Here is a 14,808-nt window from a genome sequence, read left to right on the forward strand (position 1 = left end):
GCACATTGGGGTTGAATTTGTCTTTGTTCGTTCCCCAAGCTACTCACAAACCTGTTCTTCACACCTGCTCCATCCTACAAACCACCAGTGAACCAGCGAAGCCCATAAATTATTGTACAAACCACTCCAAACAATACCGGCAGTTTTACTTACTGAACCATTAAATGCACATACTTAAATTCGACCCAACAAGACATCGCGTGGGGATGTCTTGGGGCCAGGCAAACAATGAGTCTTGGAGGAAGTGCTGTCTTGTGTTGCCCCACCTCTCCCATGAAATTAATGAGGTGCTTCAATTACATCCTGATGACCACACTGGCTTTATTTAGCCAGTTGGCTGGGGCTGACCTGCCGTCAGCAGTGACCTCCCTTGGCTGCTCCGGCTGTCCTGATAGCCAGCTTGAGGTCAGCAGTAAGTTGGATGCTGAGGGCTGCTCTGGCCCAGAGGTGAGTTAGTCTCATTGACAGATGCTCAGTGTCTGGGACCCACAGAGGCTCAGCCGTGGCTATCAGAGCTACCACTTGGAAGACATAGCACTGGCTCTCCTCTGCTCCCCATGTCTGACTTGACACTGAATGAGCCAATTACGTCTTTCATACTGCTTGGATGTTTGCTTCTTTTCTGTTCCTTCAGTGTTCTAGTTCAGGTCTTAAACTCTTTGTCCCTTTTGTGTTAACCCTTTCATACCCTGTCTGTCAGAACCATTTATAGAGAAGCCCACTCTGGCTCGCTCCCTGTTCAGAGCCCTTCGGTAGCTCCCAGGGCTTATTGGAGAACTGTCACAGCTGAGTGTGATGGTCAAGGTGCCTCCTGCCTTCCCTTACCCCATCCCTCCAGCCTGTCTAGAACTTTGCCAAGCACCCTCCACAGTGAGTCCTCCAACCCAACTCCCCTCTACACACTTGGAGCCATGCAGGTCTGGAATACCATCCTGCCTCTGTCCCATGCTCACAGTCTTTGTCCTTGAACACAGTGGTGGCCCCTTGCCACCTGCTCCAAGCACGCAGTGGCAGCCCAGTTCCTCCCTCCATCTGAATGCCTTTCCAAGTCTCCATGCTGGGCCAAACGCCTGAAGACACCCCAGGCTACCTCTTCTTCCCCACTGAGATATCTGCAGTGAGCAGTGTGCCCATGTGGTAAGGCACCTCACACAGAGTCTGCCAAGCAGAACAGTCAAAGACATTCAGTAGCCAGGAGCATCAGCAACCTGATGCTGGTCCTCAGACTCTCGCCCTCACCCTGGTGTCCCTCTCGCTCTCCAAGGGTTTGCAAGATAAACCCAGTCTGGCTGTGTTGGAGAAATCCACTCAGTGGCCCAGAGTGGGACCAGTGTTCCCACTGTTTGTGGATAGTGGGAAACATTTGGTTATTGTTACACATGGCCCAGATGTCAACCCCCCATGTACCAAGAAACTCCTGGGTTCCATAGTAGCCTCCCCTTGGTGGCAATTTTAAGACGTAGCCTGAAATAAATCTGAGCATCCAGGTGCAGGAGAGGGGAGGGGAGCAACCCCAGGCTCAGCCTCCAGGCTCGGGTGGGCACTGCGGCTATTTGCAGGGGGAATGGCCACTGTCTACTCCCTGCTGAGGTTACCAATACTCTTGAAAAGGGTGATATTGGAGGTGCCCTTTCTGTCTCCGTCTATCTGTCTGTCTCCAAGAACACATCTAGGGTTTAGAAATGGAATGGAGGAGAGCGTTAGGCCTGGGGCACATCAGTGGTGCCCTAAGGTTGCTGGCACAGGAGAGCCTGAGTAAGCCCTGTCTCCATCCCCATAAGGCGGGGAAGGGAGCACTTTGTCTCCTAGGGCACAAGTGGGATTTTTTTCTGTGCTCCCATCCAGCTCCTCCCACACGGAGTAGATCTCTGCATGAGGTGTAGTCTGGCCTACAGATCAGGAAGCACACAGGCAACTGCCCATCTCCTAGACACCAAACGACATAAAAGAAGCAGGTGAGGTTAAGTTTAACCTGACTTTAAATTTTACTCGATGTATCTGAAGCACCATTGTTTCATTTGACTTTATTTGTGCCAATGGGTGTTTTGTCTGCGTGTAGATTTGTGCACCCTTTGTGTGCTGTGGCTGCAGAGTGCCAGAGAGGGCTTCATGTATCTTGGAACTAGAGTGACAGGTAGGTGGTTGTGAGCTGCCATACGGGCGCTGGAAACCAAATCCAGGTCCCCTGGAGGAGTGGCAAGTGCTCTTAACTGCTGAGCCATCTCTCCACCCCCTCAAGCACCATTATTTTGCCATGTAGCTAATATGAGAGTTGCCAGTTAGATGATTTCTTGGTTTGGATGGGTGTCCAGCCTTTGAAATCAGTGTGTTCAGGAAGATGAGGCCTCATTTCCAGACCGCAGGAGTCCCATCCGGTGTTGCTACTTCACTAATTTGGGGTAGCTGTAAGTTGGGTGACATCGGAAAACATCCTGGTGGTTTCTCATATCCTGAGCTCAATAGCATGACATTCTTTCAATTAGGCTTGGAGCAGCAAAGGTGGAAATATGGTATAAGGTAGGAGGAGCTAAGGTGTAAGGTAGGAGGAGCTGGCTATCCCAGGTACAGCCTATGTCCCTGAGAAACAGCTCCAGGGTGACCGGAGGAGGAGGAGAGGGGCTGGTTGGCCTCTAGGTCATAGATGTAGTTTGTTAATGCTAAATTATGCAGGCTCAGCAGAGGCATCAGGGACATAATATTTGTCAGTGCTGGGGACACAAAGAAGCCCTAGAATAAGTCCTTGACTGAGGACACGGAGAAGGCAGCTCCTTTCCCCGACTCCTGTGGAGAAAGGCTGGGTTTCTAGGATGCTTAGGTACCAGGACTTAGGATGTGGGCATATAGGGATGCCTAGATGCTGGGATACCGAGATGCTGGAATACCAGGTTGCAGGAGTGCCTGGGATATAGGGGTGCTGTGATAGACAGATATGGGGATGCTGGATTCACGGCTGCCAGGCTGTCGGGCTATTTGGGTGCTGGGGATGATGGGAGACCATGGGGCCCTGCAGATTGTAATGGGGTGAGACTTACAAAGCCATCATCAGGTTGGGATATACTGTGGGACTCAAGACTTCCCAGGCAGTGCCCACAGCCGCTCCCATGCATGGTGATTAATGGCTGGTACCCTGGTGTGAAAACCGTTTTAGTAGTGGCGGTTTTGTCATGGACAGTGTTCCACATATTGTAAAGGTCATACATGATAAGAGCATTACCCACATTTCCCGGGCAAACACGCTTAACCTTGTAGCGCACACTCCCGGGCAGATCAGCGTGCAGCTCCCTCATCTCAGAGGCCCCGGTGGCAAGGATTCTTTGCCAACAGAGATGAAAGGCGATGGTGATGACACCATGCTGGGACTCTAGACAAAGCGCCGAATCAGCTGCTGGCCTCGTGCTGTGCCAGGGGCAGAGGGCACCAGGCTCCATAGCCAGCACAGAGCTGTGGGCAAGAGACTTCTGTGAAGGTTGGTAGGGACTGGCCAGCTTTGATTCCCTTCACAAGGCTGCAGAGGGGCCTCCCCCATCAGGTTGGGTCAGAGGGAAGGAGAGGGCCATCTCAAGCTGTGGCTGCCTGGGCTAGCTCTAGGCCTGTGGACACATGAGGCCTTCAAGGGCACTCAGAAGTGGCGTCGGCTTGCCTGGAGAGAAGGGTGCTGTGTGTGACCTCAGGAATCCCCAAGGTTAATGGCTGGGTAACTGTGCTTGCTCACGGTTAAAGCAGGCTATAGATGGTTTGGGAGTCTGCAGGAGAGGTCTGTAGGAAAGGTCAGCCTTGCCCTTGGCAATTCACTGTATGGTCTAATGCCCCAGGTTCATTAGAGAATGGCCTTGTGTTAAAAAACACCTGGGCATAGATGCATAAACCTTCCCCTACAGGCCATGACCCTGGGCTGTGGGAGTGGGCAGAGACATGTCCTGCCTGCTCCTCTTTTGCTCCCACAGTCCACCATCACTGCTATACACACTCACCACGCACGCACGCACACGCACATGCACACATAGACACACAGACACACACACATGCACATGCACCATACACACATACACCATGCACACACACTCACATGCATGTATGCACACACTCACACACAGGCATGCATGCACACACACACACATGTGCACGCACACACTCACACACACACACACACACACACACACACTCACACCAGCTATCCGAGCCAGGTCTCATTACCCTGCCTCCCAGTTTCTTTGCCTTATGACCGTTGTCCAAAGCCCCCATCAAATGACATATTCATGCTTTCAGTCTCAACAAAGGAGCCAAAGGGAGAACGCCTGCTTGTTACTATAAACATCAACAACATAAAGGAATAATGGCAGGTGGGGTGGGTGGTTCTCATCTGCAATCCCAGCGTTCAGCAAGAGGACTGAGAGTAGGAAACCAGCATCAGCTACATAGGGAGACTCAGACAGACAGACATAATTAGGAGCCACAAATTAACAAATAATTATAAAATATAAAGTTTCCCTTTTTATAACTTTAATATATATATATATATATATATATATATATATATATGTAACACATCTAATTAGTTGACACAGAAGACTGCACAATTGCTGCTGAACTCGTAGTTCTGTGGCTGTGGTTACAATTCAACCCTAATGTAACTTATTTTGCAACACCCACCTGCTAACACCAGCCAGCCCACTGTTAATGTCACTCGTCTCTGCTAAATTGTCTCAAGTCTAGACAATCAACAGAGCCACGCAAATAAGGCCGGAACTGGTTGTTTGCTTTCATTTCAAGTTTGAAACATGGTTCTGCCAAAGTCTGAAAGAGATACATAGTAGCCACTGTTACTATAAATAATAGTCCATCTAAAATAATATTTTCACCACTCTGATGCAAGAAATGTAAATGACCCCAGGAACACAGTAACAAAATGAAGTGAAATAATTAGGAAGGGCTTTGAGGTTTTATTACCAGTCTCAAATAAAATTAACTGAATTATAATTTGATATAAATTAATATTTTATGTAGCTGGATTAAGCAGCAGCTCACAAAATTTCTGAACATTTTATAATCAGATATGCAGAGTAGGTAGGAGCAGGCTCAATCACCTCCACTTCCCTGCAGAAGGTACCTTCCCCACCCCATCCTCTCTCCACATTCTTTCTCCTCCTCCTTTCTTCTTGATTCCAGACTAGCCTAGAAGACACTCTGCAGCCCAGACTGGCCTCAAACTCAGATCAATCTTCTTGTCTCTTCTTCCCAAGTGCGGGGGAGACAGTACACCTTCTGTTCCTGCCCCACAGCCACCTGCTGTGTCAACGTCCTGTTCATCACATAATCCCAGCTCTGCCCTTACCTGAGAATGGTCCATCTGTTGCAGACTTGTTGCTGCTGCCTGTTGTGCGCTCCCTGTTTCCCAGGGTGGGGGGAGGAGAGCAGAGGGTGAGAAGATGCAGAGGCAACACACAGACTCCAAAAGATTCCTATGTAAAAGGTCTTTACTGTAAAAGGGTTGGTTTTTTTTTTTTTAAAAATAGGGTTAGGGAAATTAACCTGCAGCAGGAATGCTTTTGGTTGGTCCTTTTAAAACTGGCAGTCACTGCTGGCATGTTGTGATTGGCTAGGAGTGTATGTCATTAGTTACTGTGCTTTTGGTTGGCTGAGGGTTGTTTTGGTTAATTTTGCTTATTTGTTGTGAGTTTGCATGTGCTTGTGCTATTGCCCTGTCTCATCTCTCCCTTTTTATTTTATTTTTATTGGGAGATCTAGAGTTATGGATTTTTATTACCCTACCTCAGGGACCCCCTAGCCTTTTGGTCTGTGCCTGTCTTAGGATGACCTGCCAGACCGGCTCTTACCTATCTTTGACTACTAGTCCTTAAAGGGTTGGGTCCCTGGAAGGTCCCAAGAAATCAGAAGCAAGGAGAGACTTTTAGGAGAACTAGGGCTTTAAATGGCCTCCTGTATTTGCATTAGCCAAGCATGGATCACCTCTTTTGGAGGTTTTGGTCCAGCGCATTTCATAGCCATTAACACCTGGAGTGTTGCCTTGTTCACCTGCTGTTGTGGGGATCTTAGCTGTAGAAGACACTTCAGCAGAAATATTAGAGTCACCACCACCTCTCCCATAAGGCACCATGCAACACGTTTATTGGGATCTAGCAGGGATTTTATGTGACCAAAGAATGTAGTGGGTAGGTCCAATGGATGAACCTATGTTAAGTTGCATAGGCTCTGACTAAATGTTTACAGCTGGGCAAGGGTAAACCAGGTAAAAACTTGTACAAATTTTGAGGGGACAAATAAAATTGCTGATGGAGGGGCCTAATCTATTCCAGCAAAGGCAAGGGCACTACCAGAGTCATAATTAGGCAGTCTACTCTGTAGTTGCCTGTTGCTAGCATTCCTGGCAGCCCCATATGAGACTTGATGTGGGATATGTGCCAGGGGTGTCCTCTGGACTGTAATAAGTCTTGAATAGTTTGCATGGTTTGGGAGATGGAATCCTTTTGGGACTTTAATTTTGCAAAAGATAGTATTTTGCATGCTTCTGTGGCATAGCGGTTATCTGAAAAAAATATTTATGGGTTCTGGTTGGGTCATTTCCGATACCTTAAATACTGCCAATAATTCCCCTAGTTGTACTGGTCCAGGATTTGGTTGGGTATAGGCCCTTTCCTTATGATTAACTCCCATTATTATTAACCCAAGATTAGTTTTATTGGCATCTGTAAAGGCTATCACTGCCTGGAGGATAACATTTTTGATGGTGTGGCATAATTTTTTTGTCTTTAATTCTAAAAGGGGGAGGGCAGAAAGTCGTCTGTCCTGGGGGAAATGATTATCCAGTGTGCCCAATACTGGACCTAGCAATTGCTTTAAAACAGAGTTCCTCTCTAAGTGGTTTGCTGTTTTCCCTGGCTTTGCTTATGACAATGTCTCTGCAGTCTGTATCTATAACTGTAACTCCTGGGTCAGTACACCAAGTACCACGAGCAGCTGCTGACTGGCCTGAAGGGCAGCAAACGGCTTATTTTCATAGGCTGTCCTGGGAAGCTGGCTGAGCACATAGAACATGAGCAACAGAAACTCCCTGCTGCCACCAAGGCTCTGGAAGAGGACCTAAAGGTGTTCCACTCTCAAGCCAGCTCACAAAGACACCAAAGTCTCTATTAAGGTTGGCCCTACTGCTGTTCAAGTTACCTAAGCAGAGAGAACTTTTTAAATGACATTCACTAGAGATCTGCCTAGCGGATGAGAACCAGCTCACCTTCACCATGGCAAACCAAGGCACACCGCTTACCTTCATGCACCAGGACTGTGAAGCCATTGTCTAGTCTATCACCACATCAGGACCCGCTGGGAGCTTCTACAGTCTCATGCCTAGTGATAGCCCTTTTGGCATTTAGGCCATTAGGTCTCTGGACGAACCCTGGGACAATCCCTATGTAAGTGGCCAGACTGTCCACATTCCCAGCAAGTATGGTCTTGTGGGGCAGAAATATCGTCCTTGTCAAGTTTGACCTTGACCAAGGCATTGATGGAAGCTGTAAGGGTGGAAGTGGGCCATACTGTGTGTCACTATCATGGGTGACTAAGACCCACTTATGAATATCTTCATTCCTAACAGATGTACTGGCATTACGGGTGACGGTGTTGAGCCCCTCCCAGGTTAGCGGGTTAATAAGAATGTCCTTGGTAGGACCAGATGGGATGCACTATTTAACAGCATTGGTGGTGACACAGGTAAAAAATTTAGAAAATGGTTCTGCAGCCCGCAGGACAAGATTGCAGAGATAGCCTACACTGTCCTGGGGCGTACATAGTTTGAGAGCCTTGAAGGCTAGGTTGGTCACTTGTTGGAAACAGGCATGCAGGTCAACCATAGCTTGTGAGACAAGATCAGTGTATTGCTCATGGCCAGTAAGCATGGTTAGAGTACTATTAAGTCCAAATTGCAAATCTGTACATGCTTGGGTCTCTGCTGCATCATCATAAGCAGAGCACTACTGGAGGAAAACTAAGGGGTCAAGGACTGCCTTCAGCATGGAGTACCAATCATAATGGGTTTGAATCTGCACGGCCCATTGTCTGAGTACTTGCTCAAAACAAGGAGAATCAGGGTAGCCTCAGTCACCCTCACATACCCCTGCATGGCTCCCAGCCTGCTCCCAGTCCTACTGCCATCACGCGGGCACATGGCTGACAAGGACAACCTCACTGAGTGTGTGTGTGTGTGGGGGGGGGGGGGGGGGGGGGAAGGGAGGTCCACACAAGGACAAGGGCGGAAGGGAAAGGGAAAGGGAAAGTCCTGTTCACGACCAGTGTGCTGCTTACAGTGAGGGACTTCCACAGTTCATTAGGCCGTGGGCGGTATGCTCATAGTGTCTCCGTGCAAAAAAGGACCAGTCGGAGGTTCCTTTATTGGTTCCACCTCCTGGATCGTAGATTGGTCAGCCTTTACGTGGGGGTACGGGGATGAACCGAGTCAGGGTGGAGAGTTCCTAACCCGGAAGACAAACAGGGGAAAGAAAGGGCCACCAAGGGCCAAGAAAACGAAAACAGGGCTCATCTCACTGAAAACAGCGGGTGGGGGTGGGGGGGGACTTGAGATGCCAGTGGGACCGGACAGCAGTGGGGCAGCAAGCAAGAAAAATGCCCAAAGGAGGCTAAGGAAGACCCAAAAAGCAAGCACAAGAAGAAAGTCCATCCACTCTGGGTGCCAGTTGTGGGCTTGTTGCTGCTGACTGTTGTGAGACCCCCATTTTCCAGGGTGGACGGTGAGAAAATGTGGGGGCAATGACACAGACTCTGAAAGGTTCCAATGTAAAAGGTCTTTATTGTAAAAGGGTTGGGGGGGGGGGATGTTTATGGGGTTAGGGAAATTAAGCTGCCGCAGGAACATTTCTGGTTGGCCCTTTTGAAACCGGCGGTCGCTGCTGGCATGTTGTGATTGGCTAGGAGCACGTGTCATTATTTACCGTGCTTTTGGTTTGCTGATGGTAGTCTTGGCCAATTTTGCTTATTCACTGTGAGTTTGCATGTGCTTGCTTGTGCTTGCGCCGTTGCCCTGCCTCAACCATCTGTGTGCACACGGAGTGAGGAGGTTGCTACATGTGTGTGCGTCCTATATCCAGTGTCATAGCCAACAGTGTTCTTAAAAAGAGGGGCTGTCTTGTTCTCCTTCTGTGTCTTCCCTTGACACGGGCAAACACTAAACGCATATTCGACATACAGAAGCCCCTTGGGGAGCAGCCACACTTCTCAACCAAGCCTGGGACCTGGTCTACAAGGCTCCTGCTGACCTCAGTGCCACCCTCCCTGCTGGTGGGTGAAGCCTGGGTGTGACATCTGCAGGCAGGCACTGCATTGGCCTGTGTCAGAGTGAGGGCTGGGCTGCCCTGTGATGGGCAGCGTGTAAGGGTGGGAGGGAGGAGTGAGCTCTCCTTTCTGTTGCTTTCACACAGGGTCTCACGCAGACTCACGCTCTATGTAGTCAACGGCAGTGAGCACTTTTACAGTTTTCTTGTTTACTTATTATTCTTTTAGATTTATTCGTTTTATGTTCATGTGTGTTTGCCTGCATGTAGGTATGTGTACTACATGTGTATTTGGGAGTCAGAAGGAGGCACCAGATTCTGTAGAACTAAAATTACAAACCATTGTGAGCCACCATCTGGGTGCTGGGAATAAAACCTGGGGCCTCTACAAGAGCAACAAATGCTCTTAATTGCTGAGCCAGTTCTCTGGCCTGGACCCCGATTGATCCTTGTGCCTAGACCTCCTAAGTGCTGGGATTATACAGGTGGGCACAACAGTTGCTAGGAGCCGGCCAGCCTCTTGCATATAAACAGGCAGCTCGTGCTGGATCGAACCTCTCTCCTAATGACCAATTTTTAGCTTTTCTAAGTGGACTGCCCATGTGCTAGAGTATGAATATGGCCTGGGTGTGTTCAGGGGCGGGCAAATTTGGAGGCTGTGGAAACGGTTCTTGCTAACTGCTGGGGCGCGCGAACTGGAGACCGTCTCCTGCCCTCGCTGGACTTTGCGCGGTCATTAGACTTTCTAGGCTGCTGCATTTGAACCTGGAACGTTAGGGAAACATCTGGCCGCGGTTACCTGGGAAACCGACCCAGAAGCTGGCCATGATTTTAATGAGGTTCTGCCCCCTGAAAGCTGCTGGTGCTCGGGGGGTCTCACTTGAAGTGTGAGCTGATGTATGTGTGTGTTGGCATGTGACTGCAACACTAATGCTTCAAAACCATGCCAACGTAAATCACTGGTGGCCTCTCTTCCATTCCCAGATAGCCGAGTGTGAGCAGGTGGGGGGGGAGGAGGAGGGGGAATGAGTTCCTAAATCCTGCTCTTGGTCTCAAGGCTGCACCTCCATATTCATTAAGTACTTGCCACCCAGTCTCCACAGTAGAAGGAGGGGGGGAGCCATTTCTCTCTGGAATGCCTGGAAGGGCACCGATGACCAGTGGAGAGGGTGGCCTCTCAGTCCCTGCCCTTCCCCCACAATCCCACAGCTGCAGCCTGTGTGGAGAGATGGTGCTGAGCTGAAACCCCAGCACTCAGGACGGCAGACAAAAGGGTTTGAGGCCAGCTTGGCTTACTACCTAGTGAGTTCCAGGCCAGTCAGGGTGCATGATTTGTGTGTCTTCCCCCGCCCCCCCCTTAAAAAAAATCACAGCCCAAACGAGCAACAAGAAAACAAAATCTACTTCCATAGCTTCAGCTGCCCTGAGCCCATGGGGCATGTATGAAGACTGTGTGATGCAAGGGTGTATCATGGCAGCTGGCAGCAGGAGGGAAGGGCCCTGCTGGGAAGAGGAGCAGGGCCAGGACGGGGGAGGTGGGGGACAGAGGGCACTTTGGTGGGTCCTTAAGGAACCACAGGCCCCCCTGCTCTCTGCCTTGGATGCTCACACTGGGGCACCTTTGGCTGATGAAGAGAGAGTGTGAAGGTTAGAGCAAGGTCCAGGCAGGGCAAGTTCCTCCTTCCCTACCCCTCCCCAGCACAAAGGCCTAGGTGGAGGGAAGAACAAGGAAGCTCCCAGAGTCTGAGAACCTTCTAGAAGCTCCGGCTGTCAGCTTGGGCTGATTTTCTCATCTCCTCTCCTTCAGGCTTTTGGGATGCTAACATGATTAAGTTCTTCACACAATTTATTAGTAGCGTGTTGGAGGTCCGGCCGCATATCACACTGTCTTAGTAATCCAATTAGCAAAATGTGTTTATTTAATGGAAATATTAGCCACGTGCCATCCCACACCAAGCCCCGCTCCAGCTGCCTCTGCTCATGAAGATCCTCTCTTGTGGGAAGAGATTTCTTCACAAATCCTGGAAGCTACGAGGGAGCAGGAGGCAGCCCACGTGACCAGGTGACAGAGAGGCAGGGGAAGGGTGGGCAGGAGTGTCTGGTTCAGACTCTGAAGTCAGCGCATAGTCTGAGGCCGGCTGGTGGGAAGAGGAAAAAGTAGTTTCTAGATTACCTGTGAGATGAAGACGATAACCCCTTGGGGGGGGGGCTAGGGTGACAGCTCAGCGGGTAAAGCGCTTGCCTTGCAAGCATGAGGATCCGAGTTCAAACCCCAGAATGCACATTAGGAATAAAAAAAGAAAGTTGAACATGGCAATGAGCAACTGTAACCCTAGAGCTGGAATGTGGGAACAGGCGGGTCCCTGGGGCTCACTGGCCAGTTGGCCTAATCTACCTGTCAAGCTCAAGTCCATGAGAGATCCTGCCTCAAAATTCCAAAGTGGATGGCACCTGAGGAATGACAGCTGAGCATGTCCCTTGTTTTCTGTGTGCACACCTACACACATGCACCTGCTCATACATAAACATGCACATGACAGACAGACAGGGCTACCCCGCCCTCAGACTATAGCTTACCACTAAACTGGTAGCCCTATCGACACCCACAGTGGTCCCGCCATGGGTCATCCTGCCTCTGTCCTGGCACCCTCAAGGTGCCTGAAGGTGTGTGAGGCCACAAGGCGGTGCTGACCACGATGGGTCCCTACTGCGGGGACTTTTGATGAATGAACCTAGCTGGCTGGTGATGCTCTCAGGATCCTCTTGACAAACAGCCCAGTCTCTGCTCTGTGCCTACAGATTAGAGGTCTTCAGCCTCCAGCCACCCTGGGAAGCCAATGTCAGCAAAGCTTTGTGCAAATGAGCAGAGAGGGGTGCAGTGGTCCCTGAAGATTATCAGGTGGCCCAAGACCCTGGGGTTCTCTGTAACAGGCTCCCTCTCTGACGGAGAGCCCAACTCCATGGTTCTCTCAGGAAGCACGGTGGCTAGTTTTCTGTCCACTCAGGACAAGCTAGAGTATTTGGAGAACAGGGAAACTCAGTTGAGAAAAAAAAGGTCCTTGCTAGATTGGCCCGCACGTTTTCTTGATTGGTAATTAATGGAGGAGGGCCCAGCCCACTGTTGACAGTGTTGCTCTTGGGCTGCTGGTCCTGGGTGCTAGCATAAGAAAGCAGACTGAGCCAGCTATGAGGAGCAAGCCAGTAAGCAGCACCCCTCCATGGTCTCTGCTCCAGCTCCTGTGGCCACAGTCCTGCCTGATATCCCTGAGGAAGGACTATTACAGAGATGGGTAAGTGAAATAATCCCTTTCCTCCCCAAGCTGCCTTTGGTCACATTAGCACAGCAATAGAAACCCTGACTAAGACAGGAGGGGAATGCACACACAGTTGCTTCCCTGGCTGCTCTTCAGAGCGGATATCCAAAGGAACCCCTCAGGAGAGGACCCCGGCCATTAGCATGCATGGCGGGCTCAAGCACTTCCCAGATCAGCTTGATTGCTGTCGTTTGAAGTGGGTGAAGCTCAGAGAATAAAGAGATGATTTCACAACAGTCGAAGACAAATCAGCTCTCCCACCCCCACTCTCATTCCCAGGGCCCCGCTTAGTACAGCCTGGGCTCCTCTACAACCTCAAGGTGCATGGTCCTATCTATTCAGACACTTCCCAGCCACCAACCTGGGGCTCCCATGGTCTCAGCAGAACCCCCACCAAGCTCCCCATGGAGCTCTGACTTGTGTGACTGAGGCATCTCCACCACACACTGCCTACTCCGCCCCACTGAAGACTAACAGCCGGGGCCTTCTACATGAATGGCAGGTGTGTGAAAGCTGCCTGCCTTGCCAGTGGGCACCGCCGACATCACACCCGCTCCCGCCTGTGAGCAGCGCACCCTAAGGCAGTGAAATCCTAATAGGTTCCTCTAACTGCCTCCTGTGTCAGTTCTGACACCCGCAGCTTTCTTCTTCCTCCCCGTGGCTCGGGGCTCGCCTTCCAACTCTGTCTCTGTCATTGATTCTGACTAAAAGGAAACCGCTAGGTTTGCTTTGGCTTTTGTATGTAGGGAAGGAGGCAGAGAGCAGGGCTGGAGCATCAGGAGCTGTGGTGGGCGACAGCAGTCAGTGGGGAAATCGTGCCTCGGGGACAGTGTGAGGAAGGGGCTACGTAGAGATCAGGTGTGGTTCAGAGGTTCTGGACCACCGTTCTTCATTGGCCCATCCAAGTGGTGTGAGAGGGTCCTATCTCTGGGCGTCTCAGACAGCAGGAAGCCGTGGCTCCCATGGTACTGACAGTTTTCCTAGACAGAATGCCTCGATCATGCCTGCTGTACTAGGTCAAACCCTGAGACCACAGCCTGAGGGGTTAGAAAGCTCATGAGCAGGCCCCCCAGGACCCTGCAGGTGTATCAGCCCCTGGAGTTCCACTTTCAGCCTGGGCTCCCTTTCTTCTTCTCTTCTATTAAATGGGGGGGGGGAGGGGAATCTCACGTAGCTCAGGTTAGCTCTAACCCACTGTACAGGTGAGGATGACCTTGAATCTCGGATCCTTCTGCCTCTATCTCCTGCATGCTAGGAATACAGGTGTGCACCACCAGGTACAGTTATGTGGTGCTGGGGATCAGACCCAGTCATTCACGCATGCTAAGCAAGAACTCTTCCGACTGAGCTGTGTTCCCAGCTCCTGAGTGTGTTTCCGGGTGACCACAGAGCATCTCTTAGGCTATTCTGCGAGCCAGAGGAATGGACATCCTCCTCTGTCCCTCCCTCCCTCCCTCCCTCCCTCCCTCCCTCCCCACTCCCTCTTTCAGTCTCTCCTTCTCTTCCTTTTCTCTGTGCGGTATGGGAAAGGAATGCAGAACCTCTTCCATGCTAGGCAAGTGCCCTTCCACTGAGCCATATTCCAACCTTTTGGCTTTCTTGTTGACTTTCAAGTCTTTCACTTGCTGGAACCAGCCAAGACCCCAGATCCATGATGATCTGAATCCCTGCAAGAATCCATGTGGGAGGTTGAGAGCCCTGGACCTCCTCCATCCTACAGGCCAAGTCCAGTGTCGGCATACCCATCCATGGCTGGAACAAGCCCCCCGTGCACACCTGGGTCTGGGGTGCCGTGTGCCTTCTCTTGTTCCCTGTTTGGCTGCACTGAGTGTCCTGGCACATCTTGGGGACACCATCCTGGGAGAAGACAGTCTAGAAGTGACACCTGCTTCTGCTCAGGAGCTGGGGTTGCCAGAGGGCAGCTCTGTCCTGGGGCTCTCAGTCCAGCACCCTGTCTACAGAGGAGGGGACTCTGACGGGCAGGCTTGGGGCCGAGCCCTGCAATGACTCCTGTCTTTTGGAGGTGGGAGCTGGAGAGGAGTGAGGCCACCATCCTTTTCCCTCCATCCAGGCACTGTCCTCCCGGAGCCTTCCTTGATTTTGTCCCCTGTGGGTCCTGCTAAGGGACATCTTCCAGCCCGACTTAGGATTGCTTCTCAGTGGGACCGCCTTGCCTCCAAGGTAGCGTGAATGGCAAC

The sequence above is a fragment of the Arvicola amphibius genome, chromosome 4, assembly GCF_903992535.2.
Source record: "Arvicola amphibius chromosome 4, mArvAmp1.2, whole genome shotgun sequence".
Classification (NCBI taxonomy): domain Eukaryota; kingdom Metazoa; phylum Chordata; class Mammalia; order Rodentia; family Cricetidae; genus Arvicola; species Arvicola amphibius.